Source organism: Hibiscus syriacus, unplaced genomic scaffold (genome assembly GCF_006381635.1).
Source record: "Hibiscus syriacus cultivar Baekdansim isolate YM2019G1 unplaced genomic scaffold, ASM638163v2 tig00110121_pilon, whole genome shotgun sequence".
NCBI lineage: Eukaryota > Viridiplantae > Streptophyta > Magnoliopsida > Malvales > Malvaceae > Hibiscus > Hibiscus syriacus.
Window position 1 is genome coordinate 183235 of NW_024062597.1, and position 17586 is coordinate 200820.

At 34.9% G+C, this 17586-nt stretch overlaps 1 long non-coding RNA gene across 1 annotated transcript; it reads left to right on the top strand.

The window, feature by feature from the left end:
• The first annotated feature begins 1984 nt into the window (after nucleotides 1–1984).
• LOC120215474 lies at nucleotides 1985–13938 on the top strand. The gene is made up of 2 exons (XR_005524961.1): nucleotides 1985–2077; nucleotides 13828–13938. It is a non-coding gene; the product is annotated as an uncharacterized LOC120215474 (long non-coding RNA).
• Nucleotides 13939–17586: the final 3648 nt, after the last annotated feature.

A 17586-nucleotide genomic window follows, 5' to 3' on the forward strand; every position in this document is an offset into this window, starting at 1 on the left:
GCTGTTGGGACTATTTACTTTGATTTGATTGTTCTTGTCATTTTGTTTTATTCATTTGCAAAGGAGGGGCAAAGGAACTTGATTCATGAATCCCTTATTTGTAGCTTAATAAACTGCATATTTGAGATCAGTTGTCATGCCAACTTACTCGATATGCATGTTGTGTAATTTTACAGCTTGAAATTGTAACAATAAGTTGTACTTCTACTAAGCACTGTTGAGAAATGAAAATAGAGTTAATAATCCCATGTAATCTTATTCTAACAAAATTACTCGAATTGAGTTGGTCGTGTTGACTAGACAAGTTCAAATAGACCAATTGCCTTAGGGGTGTACGAACTAGGAATGGACGGAAACGTTTATGTTAGAAGCAGGGTTTCAAATTGCGGTCGCGGTTGTTTTGGGTTATTTTGGATTTACCATGATTGCGGCCGTCGCGGCGCTATAGCGGCAGTCGCGGGTAACTCAGACGGCAGCGAAACCGTATATCGCGGCCGAAATCGGTCAGGACCGCTTTTTAAAACCCTGGTTAGAAGTATGAACTTAAATATTTTAGAAATATTTAAATTATATAATAATTTAAAATTTTCAGAAGGTGCGACTACATCCAAAACACCACCACTCAGTTCGTCCCTATAAAAACTACATATATATTCATGGAGCCCTTGAGTTTTCCTTTAGTACCTTCTTCTCTGATTAAAACCCTTGAGAGCTTAAGAATCATAGCACAAGTTCTAATGTCCTTTTCGCTTCATTTGTTCAAGTCTGTTTTACATCTCAACCATCTCTACTCTATTGGAAGAGCATCCTTGCGTACAGAAACAGTAAAGAATTAAATGCATATATGTTTTATACTTACCAAAACCAATGTTTTAACAACTAAATCCTCAAACATGTTTCTTCCAAGTATACTCAACCTAGGAACAAAAGCATGCCCAGTAATGTACTCTACCTCTAAACCAGCACTTCCACCACTAGAAAACCTCTTCTCCTTCCCAATACATCCCTTTATCTTCAAACAAAAATGGCTTGTTTGATTTGGTAATGTTGAGGAGGGTTAGCTGATGGGGGCAAGGCTAAATGGCTTGTTTCATTCTCTTCGGTCTTTGATATTCTCCATTGTCTCTTAGCTACTCACATTGCTCGCCCATAAAAAAAAACTGTTCAACTATTAATAAATGGGTTCTCCCTCCCCCCAAATCTCTCGAATTTAATGTGGACGACGTTGTTCGTGATGGTTTTGGAGATGCGTGTATTGGTGAAGTGTTGAGAGATTCGTAATTGGTTTCTCCAAATCCATCAGGCTGCTTGATCAGTTTATCCTAGGAAGCTTGCCCTATCTTTGGTGCTTCCATGTCTTGTATTGTATGAGTTGTTGCGAGGACTTTTCTTGGAAAACCTAGTTTGCCAATGAGAAGGTAACATTACTACTGAAAAGTTGTGTAAGGAAGGTATTGGCAGGAAAATAAAAGCGGAATCTTTGAGATGAAATTGAACTGACCTTGACCAATGAAATGTATTTATAAATTTTAAACATTAAGACAAGCCTTAAAATATCAACCCATTGTTGTCCAGTGGTTAGGATATCTGGCTTTCACCCAGGAAACCCGGGCTCTATTCCGTGCAATGTAAATTGATTTTAATGTTTTTCAATAAAGCTATCACAACTTATAATTACCACGAGAATCAATCATCTCTCACATCATTTTGCATATATTTGTTAATAATCCTTCTATTTTCTGGTATAATGTTGTTCTCCTGATATTGTGATTAGGGTTCTATTTATGTTCAACGTTTTCCATGTGTTTAGTGGTTACATCGATTAACTTCAGTTACATTGCAGCAAAAACAATTGAAAGAGAAGCTGCAGCAAATGATACGATATGTGCATAAAAGATCAGAAGTTGCAATTACATTGCAACAAAAAACAATGTAGCTTCATGGATTTCAACACGTGAGTGTGCTGCTAAAATCCGAGCTTGACAAGAGATGAAACAACAAAGTTTCAAACAGAAATTACAGGGAAAACAAAAGCAAAACGAGTCGAAAAGCAGTAATTTCTCCAAGCCAATGTCGGGTCCTGTTGGGGAAAACGGGTTATTTCCCACACGAACGTAGTTTTAAAATTAACCTAAAATGTCAAGATTAAAACCACCAAAGGTTGCACAATGGATAAACCTGTTAAACTATTGAATATTGAAACACAATGAAAAGAACCGAATAAAACAATAAAGGAGATAACACACTAAATTTACGAGGTTCGACGAGAATATCGTCTACTCCTCGGGCACCACACCAGATAATAACTTCACTATATCGCCAATATTACAACAAATGAATTCTTTAGAATTCCCAAAGTAGGAGAATGAAGAATACAAGAGGAAGAGAGAACTTGTTTTTGGGATGATTTCTAATGGAAATACTTAGGCCTATTTATAGTTGAGTTTTAAACAATATGTTCAAAGTTTGGCCACCTACCAAAGAATTTTCCAATGTGTACAAGTTTGCCACCAAATATAAATTTCACATGTTCAAAGTTTGGCTACCAACCAAGATGAAATTTCCAATAAGTTGGCCACCAACCAAGATAAAATTTCCAACTTGTCAACTTAATTTTTAGACAAATCTAACAAATCTCCACCTTGGCTTGAAATTACCAAGCCTACTCAACTTCTTCAACTCCCCAATTTGTAGTGCCTCTAATTGCGCTCACAAGCGCCACACACACCGAAGTGTTCATACTTTTAGGATGTTAATCAAGTTCAAAATGATTGAACTTGATTACTGTTACCACCTTGGTCATCATATTTGCAGGATTTTCTGATGTCGCAATTTTCTGAAGTAGAATCTTTCCTTCTTCAAAGATCTCCCGCACAAAGTGATACCTCACGTCGATATGCTTAGTCCTTGAATGATAGACTTGTTTTTTCGCTAAGTGAATAGCGCTCTGACTGTCACAATAGAGACTAATGTGACTTTGAACAACTCCCAAGTCTTCCATCAACCAGTTAAGCCAAATTGCTTCCTTTACAGCCTCTGAAACTGCCATGTATTATGCCTCTGTAGTAGACAAGGCCACCGTAGATTGCAATGTAGACTTCCAACTTACTGGGGATTTAGCAAGAGTAAACAAATACCCAGTAGTTGATCGACGCTTATCCAAATCACCAACATAATCGGAATCAACATATCCAACCACAAACTGACCAAGTGCTTCATCCTGTTCAAAAACTAAACCAACATCCACGGTTTGTTGGAGATACCGTAGAATCCATTTCACAGCTTGCCAATGTCCTTCTCCTGGATCATGCATGTACCTGCTCACAACTCTAACTGCTTGTGAAATGTCAGGGCGCGTACACACCATTGCATACATCAAGCTCCCCAACTGCATTAGCATATAAATTTTTTCCATATACACTCGTTCTTTGTTAGTTTTAGGAGATAATTGAGAACTAAGTTTCAAATGAGAAACCAATGGGATACTTACATGTTTGGTATTTTCATTCATGCCAAACATTGTAATACCTTTCTCAGATACTGCTTCTGTTTAAACAAAGCTTCCCTCTCTATCTAATCTTCTTATCTCCATACCAAGAATCTTCTTGGCCTCACCTAGATCTTTCATCTCAAACTCTTGATTCAACTGAGCCTTTAATTTTTCTATCTCCTTTTGACTCTTCGAAGCGATCAACATATCGTCAACGTACAAGAGAAGATAAATGAAAGATCCATCTTTGAGCTTTTTCAAATACACACAATGATCATATTTGCTTCTAGTATACTTTTGCCGCCTCATAAAGCTATCAAATCGCTTGTACCACTGCCTCGGAGATTGCTTCAATCCATATAGCGATTTGTTCAGCTTACAAACCCATTTCTCATAACCACCATCTTTGTATCCTTCTGGCTGAGTCATAGATCTCCTCTTCTAAATCACCGTGATCAAGTTGAGCTAGCTCCAAATTCAGATGTGCTACCAAGGCCAACATATCTAATGGAGGAATGCTTCACAACAGGGGAAAATACTTCATTGTAGTCGATTCCATCCTTTTGAGCGTAGCCTTTAGCTATCAACCGTGCCTTGTAGCGAACATCTTTCTTGCTATGAGATCCATCTTTCTTTACAAATACCCACTTGCATCCAATGGCTCTTTTACCTTCCGGTAATTGTGCCAGTTTCCAAGTGTTGTTCTTTTGGAGAGATTGCATTTCTTCATCCATGGCACTTTTCCACTTATCACTTTCCAAGCTTTGTATTGCTTCTAGGTAAGTGATAGGGATATCATCATCAACAACTGGAAGAGCATAGGCCACCATATCAACAAATCGAGCAGGTCTACAAATTTCTCTCCTTGGCCTTATAACTGCAAGTGGTTCTGGTGTCTCCAATGGTTCTTGGGTTTGAACCTCTTCATATTCTGATTCTTCTATTGGAGTTGAAGAATCAGCTGCATCAACTTCTGGGATCATCGTCTGCTGAAACTCCACCTGTTTTGGAGTATGCTCCACCTGCTACAGAGTACTACTTGTCTGGACAGCTTCACTTGTTACCTTCTTTACTAGGGCAGATTCATCAAAGGTAACATCTATGCTACAAATTATCTTCTTAGTGTCTAAACACCAAAGGCGGAATCCCTTCACTCCATGGGTGATTCCCATAAAGTGAGCCTTCTTTGCTCTCGGATCAAGCTTGGATTCCTTCACATGATAATAAACAGTGGATCCAAATACATGTAAGAAATCATAATCAGTAGCAGGTTTTCCAGACCATACCTTCAATGGTGTTTTTCCTCCTATCGCTGATGACGGCAGACAATTGATGAGATGGCCTGCATATGTCACAGCCTCAGCTCAAAATGCCTTGCCTAACCTAGCATTAGACAACATACATCGAACTTTCTCCAATAGTGTTCGATTCATACGCTCTTCCACCCCCATTCTGTTGTGGTGTATGTCTAACAGTGAAGTGTCGAACAATACCATACTCATGGCAAACGTCAAAGAATGGGCCACTTTTATATTCCCCTCCATTGTCCGTCCTAAGACGTTTGATCTTTCTACCAGTCTGATTCTCGATCATATTTTTCCATTTCAGGAAAATTTGAAGCACTTCATCTTTAGACTTCATCGGATACACCCAACTTTTCTGGAAAAGTCATCTACAAAAGTTACAAAATAATGGTTTCCTCCCAAAGACGATGTTTTTGAAGGACCCTATACATCTGAGTGAATATAATCTACAATACCTTTTGTATTATGTATAGTGGTGCCAAACTTCACTCTCTTTTGCTTTCCCATAACACAATGCTTGCAAAAGTTCAATTTGCAAGCCTTTGCACCTTTCAACAATCCTTTCTTTGCCAGAATTTGGAAGGATTTCTCTCCAGCATGTCCCAACCGCATATTCCACAACTGGGTTGCGCCCAAATCATCACCTCCGGAAGCTGCTGCAACTGCTCCAATAATTGTACTACCTTGGTAGTAATACAAATTATTTTTCCTGATGCCCTTCATCATCACAAGTGCGCCATATGTGACTTTTAAAACTCCATCTCTCATTGTACTTAGCCTTTGGATTCCAAGGCTCCCAACGAGATGGATTTTTCTTCAAACTGGGCACGTATCAGACATCCTTCAGAACTCTGGTTGATCCATCTTGATTCTTCAATCGAATTGAACCTATCCCAACAGTTTTACAGGCATTGTCATTGCCCATATAAACAACTTATGTATTTAGTTCCACTAAATCGGAGAACCACTCTGATTAGGGGACATATGAGGTTCAACCCGAATATAATATCCACTCATCAGAATGGAATGTTGTTGATGAAGCAACCAATGATGTAAGAGTCATGTGCATCATGCTCAACACATGCATCTGGAAGCTTTTCCTTTCTTCTTCAGCTTCAACAATCTTTCTTCCAATTGTAAAGTTTCGGAATTTGGTGACTAAAGTATAAGAATGAAATAGTTCAAGGATTATTGGATACCATATGATGAAGGTTATTTTATAATTGTTAAAGGAAATGAAGGGCAAAATGGTAATTGTCATGAAAGATATTTTATCCCTTTATTAAGAGATAAAAACATGAGAAGATGAAAGCATTTCATCTTTCTTCCTTTCTCTTCCCCTCCCGTAAGAGCAAGGGCAAAGGTAAGTTTCTTCATTAGTTGATTATTTGTTCAATTCAAGGTTGGGTTTGATTATTAGATGATAATTAAGCTTAAGGAAAGCTTAATTTGTTCTAAAACAACAAGATGAAAGGTATATAAGAGATTAAAGATTTTGAGTTCTTGAATCAAATCTTGAAATAGAATTGATAAGTTGAATTTTAAGTTGAATTTGACTGTCATCTATGAGATTAAGAAGTTAGAAGTATTAGAATTATGTTTGATAACATGAAAAATTGATGATTATTGGATTCTATGGAGAATAGAATTATAAGGTTAAGATGAAATAAATGAATATAGATTGGTTTAAGTATGTACTAGAGTAAGAATGAAAAGGGGATGATATAGAAGTGTTGAGAGAAATTGAATGATTTCGAGCTAAAAATATGATTTCTGGGCAAGGGGAATCGGTACCCATTCAAGGGGAACCGATCCCCTTCAAGCGCCCTCCTCACCGGTCCAGATGAAGAGCTTAATGTCTTAACTGATCCATATTGACATTTAATTCTAACGAACATATTCAATATCACGAACTGTATCTTTTCAGCAACGGAACCACCAGGATAACCTCAATCGAAGCTCTGATGCCAATTGTTGGGGGAAACGAGTTATTTCTCACACAAACGTAGTTTGAAATTAACCTAAAATGTCAAGATAAAACCACCAAAGGTTGCAATGGTGCTAAATGGAAACAAGACTTGCGACAAGTCTATTTCCTCTGTTAGAATGCATGAATATGATATATATATGAAGGACATGAATTGTATGTAGCATGATTATGTGTTAACATGCTTTTGAATGTAATGTTACGAGAAGTATGGCTATGTAATGTATATATATGAACATATGTGAAACTGAACTATGTGACTGATGAGAAAGATATGAGCCATATGACATGATATATGTGAACATGAGAATATGAAAAGAAGCTATGTGACTACATGTATATGTGAAAGAAGCTATGAGCTATGGCATGTGATATGAAAGTGTATATGTGAAATGATATGAAATATATATGTGAAAACAAGTATATGTTATGAGATAAGATCTAGGATTACATGCAAACATATGATATTAGATATGTTTACACGTACATGTGATACGTGACTGAAAAGAAAAGCTATGTGGTTATAAGAGAAAGAATATGAATAAGTAATGTGAACTGTTATAAATGATAATGCCATGTTATGTGATATGAGAGCTAGGGGTATAGTGCATGCCAAGGGTCGAGGGTTTACCTATGTTCTTCGGGACATATGGACTGTTACCTATGTTCTTTGGGACATATGGACTGTTACCTATGTTCTTCGGAACATACGGACTGTTTACTATGTTCTTCGGAACATACGGACTGTTTACCTATGTCCTTCGGGACATATGGACTGAATAAAGTGATTAAACAAGTGATACTGAATGTGATATGTAAGTACGATGTTGTTTGTGTGGTTTGAAATGTGTTACGTGAACCATATGATGTTGTGTGTGTATAGTGTTTGATTGAAAAGGTTAACAATAAAAGTATGTGATTACATGATAAACTGTTAATGATGAGTTATGTGTATGTATGTACTGTAATTAATCTGATATGATTTATATAGAATGAATGTATGGAGGTATAACATGATAGAACAAAACATGCATGTATTGATATATGTTATGAAGTGCATTATAACGTTATGCCTCACTAAGTCTTCGACTTAGCGTGTGTTGTTTCATACGTAGGTATGGAAAGCGAAAAGAGGAAGAAAGAGGAACAAGACAGGTCAGTTACTTCTTACCGAAGATCAGATCAGAAAAGATCTCTTGAATTAGATGTATTCTGTACATTGCAAATAGTTGGCATGTAATTAACGTTTTGAATTGTATATGCTCTGATCGGTTTTGTCAAAACATGTAAGCCCTGAATAGTTCTGGAAATATTTTGAATAAGTTACTGTACAAAAGTTTTAAATTACTCACTATTTTATACGAATAAATGTTTGAAAAATCAATGTGACACTTCGGACTCGTATCCGGGTCGGATACGGGTTGGGGTGTTACATTTAATGGTATCAGAGCCACGATTTAGCCGATTCTAGGCTAAAAATGAAGTCGAAAGAGTTTTAAAAAGTGTACATGCCAACTATAAGTGAAAAATTTTCTGATCTGATAGGGTAAGGAGTGTGCTGTCTTGTTAATAGAGTTAAATTGTTATGTGATATAAGATAAGTGAATACTGAGAATGAGTTATGAGATAAATATATATGTTTATATAATATGATAGATGATATGTGAATATATACAAATGACATATGTTATATGATATGAATTGAAGGATCATATGCACATGTGATATGTGATAGAAGTAATGATATGAGCACATGAATATATGAGAGCTTCCAAAGTGAAGCACAAGGCGATAGACTGAAGGTAATAACATCACCTGCCCTGGCCAGGCAGGGAGAAGAGCGAAAACCTCAGGGAATGCCGTATAAGATTAGAGAATGATTCATGATGTTGAATGATATTCCGATGTGTTTTAAATTGTATACTTTGTTAACTCATAGAATGAATGTATCGAAATAGTTAAAAGAGTTAGGAGCACCCGATCTCAAGGGTGAATTTGAGGAAGGCTCTGTTGTTACAGACCTTTGTATATGATATGAAGATAATGCTAGAAGATGTTCATTTCTCCATAGTGGAGAAATTAAATTGAGAAGCTTGTTATTATGTGGATAAGATGGATTATGGTGAACGAGTGTCACCATAAGGATATTAAAAGATCAAGTGACGCGGTTATTGTTTGTAAAAGAGTTTGTATTCTAGATGGAAAGAGTTCGCATTGGCTAACAAGAGTATGTGATGAAAATGTAATGGAATTATAATATTGACAGGTTATGATAACCAAATATGAAGAGGATTTGGATACAGTTGTATAGTTTGATCATAGTAAGGTGTTGTGGTGAAGAAGATAAATATTTGTATGTTTGAAGGAATACAAGTACAATAGATGATAAGAATTGATGTTACTGTCTACAGGATAAGTAACATTATATGAATGAAATCAGAGTTATGAATTTGAAACAAAGGGATAGTATTGTGTATAAGAAAAAGTGGAGATGATAAGGATTTGTACTTTAGAATGAAAGAGTTAGCGTTGACTGACAAGATTTGTGATGAAATTGTATTGGATATAGTTGTATTTTTGATTACGTAAATGTGATATAGTGAATGAAGTGAGGATTCGTATGGAAGTGTAAATGATAAGTTCGATATAGAAACACGAAAAAATGTGCAAGGTGATGTGAAAATATTGTTTGACTCCTTAAAGTATGTGTAATCACAATGAAGAAGATTAAAGTTGTGTTTGGTCAAATGATGACGAAATACAAGTTTGTATGGTTATAAAGTAATTAGAGAGTTATGAAGAAAATAGATGGATTTATGATATAGAGTGATGAGATGGATGTACTGTCAACGTGATGAGTGACACTATATGGAATTTAGAAAGGTCAAAGGAAAAATGCATAGTTGATGAGAGAAAAGACAACAATGGATTGGTATTACTGGTATTGTTTATATGATAAGCAACAGAAGAGGAGTGTATAAACGAAAAAGATAGTTGGAAAACTAAAGGATTAAAAAGTAAGTTTCTTATGATGATAAGAAAGAATAAGTCAGGGAAACAACATAAGAACATTAGAAGATATGTTACTAATAAGATGTTTAGTGAAAAAATTCGAGGACGAATTTTCTTAAAAGGAAGGGAGATTTGTAACATCCTCAATATCGGGTTAGTGACCAAATTGTAAAGTTTTGGAATTTGGTGACTAAAGTATAAGAATGAAATAGTTCAAGGATTATTGGATACATATGATGAAGGTTATTTTATAATTGTTAAAGGAAATGAAGGGAAAAATGGTAATTTGTCATGAAAGATATTTTTATCCCTTTATTAAGAGATAAAAACATGAGAAGATGAAAGCATTTCATCTTCTTCTTCCTTTCTCTTCCCCTCCCGTAAGAGCAAGGGCAAAGGTAAGTTTCTTCATTAGTTGATTATTTGTTCAATTCAAGGTTGGGTTTTGATTATTAGATGATAATTAAGCTTAAGGAAAGCTTAATTTGTTCTAAAACAACAAGATGAAAGGTATATAAGAGATTAAAGATTTTGAGTTCTTGAATCAAATCTTGAAATAGAATTGATAAGTTGAATTTTAAGTTGAATTTGACTTGTCATCTATGAGATTAAGAAGTTAGAAGTATTAGAATTATGTTTGAATAACATGAAAAATTTGATATGATTATTGGATTCTATATGGAGAATAGAATTATAAGGTTTAAGATGAAATAAATGAATATAGATTGGTTTAAGTATGTGTACTAGAGTTAAGAATGAAAAGGGGATGATATATGAAGTGTTTGAGAGAAATTGAAGTGATTTTCGAGCTAAAAATATGATTTCTGGGCAAGGGGAATCGGTACCCATTCAAGGGGAACCGATACCCCTTCAAGCGATAGAATTCCAGAATGCCAGAGGGGAACCGATACCCCCACAGGAGGGAACCGATTCCCCCTATAGGAAAATGTTAATATTGGTTTAATAAGTTCGTTTAAGTTGCTAGTATCCAATTAAAAGGTGTAGGTATCTAATAATTGTCTTGAATTGTATAATTATGTAGATTCGGAGCCTAAACGAGTTCCGGAATCATTGACAAGTAAGATCGATCAAAGGGAAAGATAAGAGATTGGAATTGACTAGTGAGGCCAGGTGAGTGCATATTAATTAGTTTATGGTGCTAAATGGAAACAAGACTTGCGACAAGTCTATTTCCTCTGTTAGAATGCATGAATATATGATTATACGTATATGAAGGACATGAATTGTATGTATGCATGATTATATGTGTTAACATGCTTTTGAATGTAATGTTACGAGAAGTATGTGCTATGTAATGTATATATATATGAACATATGTGAAACTGAACTATGTGACTGCATGAGAAAGATATGAGCCATATGACATGATATATGTGAACATGAGAATATGAAAAGAAGCTATGTGACTACATGTATATGTGAAAGAAGCTATGAGCTTATATGGCATGTGATATGAAAGTGTATATGTGAAATGATATGAAATATATATGTGAAAACAAGTATATGTTATGAGATAAGATCTATGTGATTACATGCAACATATGATATTAGATATATGTTTACACGTACATGTGATACGTGACTGAAAAGAAAAGCTATGTGGTTATAAGAGAAAGAATATGAATAAGTAATGTGAACTGTTATAAATGATAATGCCCATGTTATGTGATATGAGAGCTAGGGGTATAGTTGGCATGCCAAGGGTCGAGGGTTTACCTATGTTCTTCGGGACATATGGACTGTTTACCTATGTTCTTTGGGACATATGGACTGTTTACCTATGTTCTTCGGAACATACGGACTGTTTACCTATGTTCTTCGGAACATACGGACTGTTTACCTATGTCCTTCGGGACATATGGACTGATTACCTAGGTTCTTCGGAATCTATGGACTGGTCCTTTGGGACATTGATCGAGCTGTGGTGACAGCATATGTGTGCACAACCTCAATGTACTCACATACCTTAAGTTCTCACTAGTGTACATGGGCTAATAAAGTGATTAAACAAGCATACTGAATGTGATATGTATACGATGGGTTTATAAGTGGTTTGAAATGTGTTACGTGAACCATATGATGTTGTGTGTGTATAGTGTTTGATTGAAAAGGTTAACAATAAAAGTATGTGATTACATGATAAACTGTTAATGATGAGTTATGTGTATGTATGTATGTACTGTAATTAATCTGATATGATTTTATATGATAGAATGAATGTATGGAATTGGTATAACATGATAGAACAAAACATGCATGTATTGATATATGTTATGAAGTGCATTATAAGTCGTTATGCCTCACTAAGTCTTCGACTTAGCGTGTGATTGTTTCACACGTAGGTATGGAAAGCGAAAAGAGGAAGAAAGAGGAACAAGACAGGTCAGTTACTTCTTACCGAAGATCAGATCAGAAAAGATCTCTTGAATTAGATGTATTCTGTACATTGCAAATAGTTGGCATGTAATTAACGTTTTTGAATTGTATATGCTCTGATCGGTTTTGTCAAAAACATGTAAGCCCTGAATAGTTCTGGAAATATTTTGAATAAGTTACATGTACAAAAGTTTTAAATTACTCACTATTTTATACGAATAAATGTTTGAAAAATCAATGTGACACTTCGGACTCGTATCCGGGTCGGATACGGGTTGGGGGTGTTACACTCTCCACTTTGGCTTTTGACTTTTCGAGCGACCTATTTCCATCATGGCCTCAGCTGCTTCGTACTTGCTCTCTTTCTTGGTTTTCTTCCTGAGTTCATAACTATACAAAGCAGCAGTTACATCTTTAAGGGTAACATTATCCTTACCATGAAGTAACATTGTCTCAAGGTGCTCAAATTCATCTGGAAGAGATGAAAACAACATCAAAGCCAAATCTTCATCTTTGAAGGTTTCATCCATGCCCAATAAGTCTTCCACTAGCTCATTGAACGCAGTGATATGTTCATTCATACTGGTGCCTGGTTGATAATCAAATCTGAACAATCTTTTCTTCATGTGGAGACGATTCTGAGAGCTTTTCTTCAGGAATGTTTCCTCCAAAGCTTTCCACATCTTACTTGCAGAAGTCTCGTTTTTGTATCCATACTTCTGCTCCCTGGAAAGACAAGATCGAATCGTGCTGCACGCCAAACGATTGATTGTTCCCCATTCTTTCTCCTCCATATATTCGGGCTTTTCTTCCTCAATGACGATGTCTAGATCTTGTTGGATTAAAGCGTCTAACACCTCGCCTTGCCACATGACAAAATGACCGGATCCATCGAACAACTCCACCGGGAAATTTGCATTTGACATCACCCTCCTCACCGGTCCAGATGAAGAGCTTAATGTCTTAACTGATCCATATTTTGACATTTTAATTCTAACGAACAATATTCAATATCACGAACTGTATCTTTTCAGCAACGGAACCACCAGGATAACCTCAATCGAAGCTCTGATGCCAATTGTTGGGGGAAAACGAGTTATTTCTCACATGAACGTAGTTTTGAAATTAACCTAAAATGTCAAGATTAAAACCACCAAAGGTTGCACAACGGATAAACCTGTCAAACTATTGAATATTGAAACACAATGGAAAAGAACCAAATAAAAACAATAAAGGAGAGAACACACCAAATTTACGAGGTTCGACGAGAATATCGTCTACTCCTCGGGCACCACACCGGATGATAACTTCACTATATCGCCAATATTACAACAAATGGAATTCTTTAGAATTCCCAAAGTGGGAGAATGAAGAATACAAGAGGAAGAGAGAACTTGTTTTTGGGATCATTTCTAATGGAAATACTTAGGCCTATTTATAGTTTAGTTTTTAAGAACAATATGTTCAAAGTTTGGCCACCTACCAAAGAATTTTCCAATGTGTACAAGTTACCACCAAATATGAAATTCACATGTTCAAAGTTTGGCCATCAACCAAGATGAAATTTCTAATAAGTTGGCCACCAACCAAGATGAAATTTCCAACTTGTCAACTTAATTTCTAGATAAATCTAACAGGTGCAACTGCAACCAATTTGCAAAAGAAGCAGCCACAAATGAACCAACCAGCTATTAGTGGGAAAGGCCCCACAGAACATATTGATATCAACACATGATGGTAAGCACCACGAAAGTCAATCCCATGATAGGAGTCCGATAAACATAAATATCAAAATTCAAAGTCTGTTAAACAGAAACTCCAATCACTCTTGAGGAGACCAATAATTTGAATCAGCAAAAGTATACATCCTGTTCACAGTGGATGAGAAAAGTGCATCTGATCCACTATACAGTAAATATAAATTTGCATACCAATGTCTTTTCACATTTTCCCCTTCAACTTATAAAATGCACCATCACATATGCACATTATGTTCCAACATGTGGAGACTGAACCATAAGAAGTTAATTACAAGTGAACTATACTATGCCTCCCTCTTAGGGAAACCTAAAATTTCTACTAATCTTTCTAGTAATCAAGGTCATAGTCATGGCAAGGTGTTTTCGTTTTATTCTTCTAGGAGCCGATGAAGCAAATGTTTATGAAAAGACGCATAATCAAAGAACTTAACCGCGTTTACTTAAAAAAAAGGTTGCTACAAACATGTTTTGTTTTATTGTAACAATCAATATCGGTCAAATGTAAAGTTGATGTAAATTAAAAGTAGAATATATTATTAGTTTTAATCTAGTATAGGAGCAAAATGACCCTTTAAGTAGATTTAATCTTATTCGAGTTAGTAAAATTTTATGTTCGTTATGGTATTGATTAAATTTTGAAAACAAGTTTAAGAATATAAATTATAATGGTATTTAATCATGTATTAGAATGATTGGATGCAATTAAAATAACGTGATAGAAATATCATAAATATGGGAGCCAAACTATATTAGAAAATAGAGGCATAATCTTTGAACTGCCCTTGGCACCAGAACCTAAAGCTGCTTGAGCTGATAAAATGCTCTATTTGGATTTAAGGGAAAACGTTTAGCCTCTATCCATTGTCGTCCGGTGGTTAGGATATTTGGCTTTCACCCAGGAGACCCGAGTGCAATTCCCGGCAATGGAATTTAAGGTTTTAATATTTTTACAGTAAAGGTGTGGCAACACCACGTCATATAATTAATAAAGTTGAAAACTTCGGACTTTACTTACACTCTGAAGCGGTTTTAATTTGAGAGCAGCTCAAATTTTCCTGAAATCAATTAAGAACTCTTTAATAAATACATTGCAGTTAGATTATATGAATTCATTTAATCAGATTTTCACATTCACTAAGCTTAGCCAAGAGTCGTTTATCTCGAAAGACTGGGAGCACAGGTTAGGCAATTATTGGGAAACACATACAGATATTTCCTGAATTTTCAGAATTATATGGCATCTTATTTGAATCAATTTATTAGCTTTCATTTCAAAGATAACGAAAGACGAACAGTTGATTCATTTCTCGGTAATAAGAAGAGTGCACAGGTGATGGATCATTTCCCAACATTTGGATGGCCAGTCTAGACTTAGAATCGAATCAAACTCGTGAATGGGAACTCCATTCCTATTGATTCATAATACAACCCCACTGTGTTTTAAAGGGTTCAAGAGCATCTTTGTTTATTGATTACAGAACAAGTTTCGCCCTTTCTGAACATCATGTAGAGGCCCCTGATAATGACAGTAGAGAGAAAATGAGATGAATCATGGGATCTTCTCAGGCAATCAATCCTTACCATGATTATTTTGTTTCGTGCTTCCTCAGATCATAGACACAAGTGGAGGACAATTTCAAGATGTGGGATACAATTCCGTTTTGATACCAATTGGGTTTGCAGAGTTTTTGTGCACTTGTTAATGTTGATTTTGACAAATCTTGGCTTTTCCTTCATTTATCTCCTACTGTTTTCGTCTTTGCATCCACCTCCTCGTTTTATTAATTAAAGAAAGAAATAAATGGTTGAGTATATATTATTAATGGATAAAGTGGTGAAACAACTTTTATGCAGTCTAAATCATCATGTAAATAATATTATATGAATTTGAGGTATAACCTCACCTCAAAAGAGTAGGCTCTCAATTATTTCTCAGTCTTAAAAGAGAACCTAGTGGAGATAGCTATACTAATCACTTATTTGTTTCCATTTCATTTTAGATAATATATATACATTCATAAAATTTTGATAATTGAGCCCTACATTGACATCGGTATAACTTAAATAAGAGAAAGGTTGAGCAATTAAAAAAAATTCAAATAAAGTTTAAATGATAAAATACGTCTCATCAACTCCACTAACTCAAAATTTTAAATTAGAATCAACTCAATTAACTCGAATATTCATCCTTAATTCCTCTTACTCCTAATTCTTCAGTCATTTAAATTTTAACCAAATTTGAATCACATGTTCCTCCAACACTCTACAATATCTATGTAATTTCAATTCCTATTTTTAACAACAAATGTACTCTTTTTACACTTTAGCCCCTCCACTTTACATCTTATTCAATTTGATTTTCTATTGTAGCTATTTTCAAATTTTTCTTTTTCCATCAATTATTTAGCTCTTTCATTTTCTCCCAATATACACTTTAAAAGAATAAATTATAAATATATTTTATAATTTTAGATGACATTTGATTTATTAAATAATATTACACTATGAAAGAATATGAAGATATATATATATAATGGTTATAGATAATCATAATACTGAACCAATCCACACCATAATATTATAAATATTTACAGTTAAATTTGAATAAAAACTCAATTGGGTTTGACTCAAATTTCACTTGACTCGAAAATTTTTTAAATAAAATTTGAATCCTAATGAGACTAGTCGACTATCTCAATTTTTTTTAACTTAACTCAGCTCTATCAAGTACTAACTAGAAAAATAGGAGTTGTTTATATCAAGAGTTAGCTGACAAAATTTATCTCCGTTTTGAATTTGACATATTTTAAGTTGACAATTTATTAAATAATTTTTATTTTAAAATATAATAAATATTATTGCGAAAATATTTTTATTTTTTTACATTTTTATATAACTTTTAAATAAAATTACTTAAAAACTATTATTTGAGATTCAAGCACAATACTAATAGATTTGCATACAAAACTTTTAGAACTAATATAATCATTTGTTGAATTAAATTTTTTAAATATGTTTTCTTACGTAAATGTGGCAATTTTGAGCACCTAAAACTAGTATTTTTCGGATATTTTCTGTAGTTGGTACATTGTATAGGATTAAAAAAATGAGAGAAGAGGGACATACCGGGGGGTTTAATGTACCACGTTCCTGCACCAAACAGGCTTTGTTCAATCCTGCAACCAACAGAAGGATCTAGTGAGAGATTTTGCTCATTAACCGAGTTTATGCAAAGTTGGAGCACCATTAACAATCTTCTTATATTGATCCTCCTCCACCTAGTAACTGGAATCATAATCTACACTTCCTACTAAGGGCATACTGCCGCCAAGCATGCAGAATAATTCTCAAAAGTATGCAAATATGTTTAATCCTCTCATCCGTCCAATTGCTTCCAACTTGATTTATTTTTGCTTAATGAAGATCCCATGAAACCCATGAATACAAGTCATCGCAAAATATTGAAATCGACACCATGGATAACTTATGACAGACGGTTCTAGAATTAAAATCCATACCAATATTTGGATGTTGGAGTACGGGTATCGTAAGACAAGTTACACTCCCTTTGAGAAAATCCGTGTACGAACTTTGAAGATGTCATTGTTGGAAGAAACTGCCTCGAACCCCGACCAT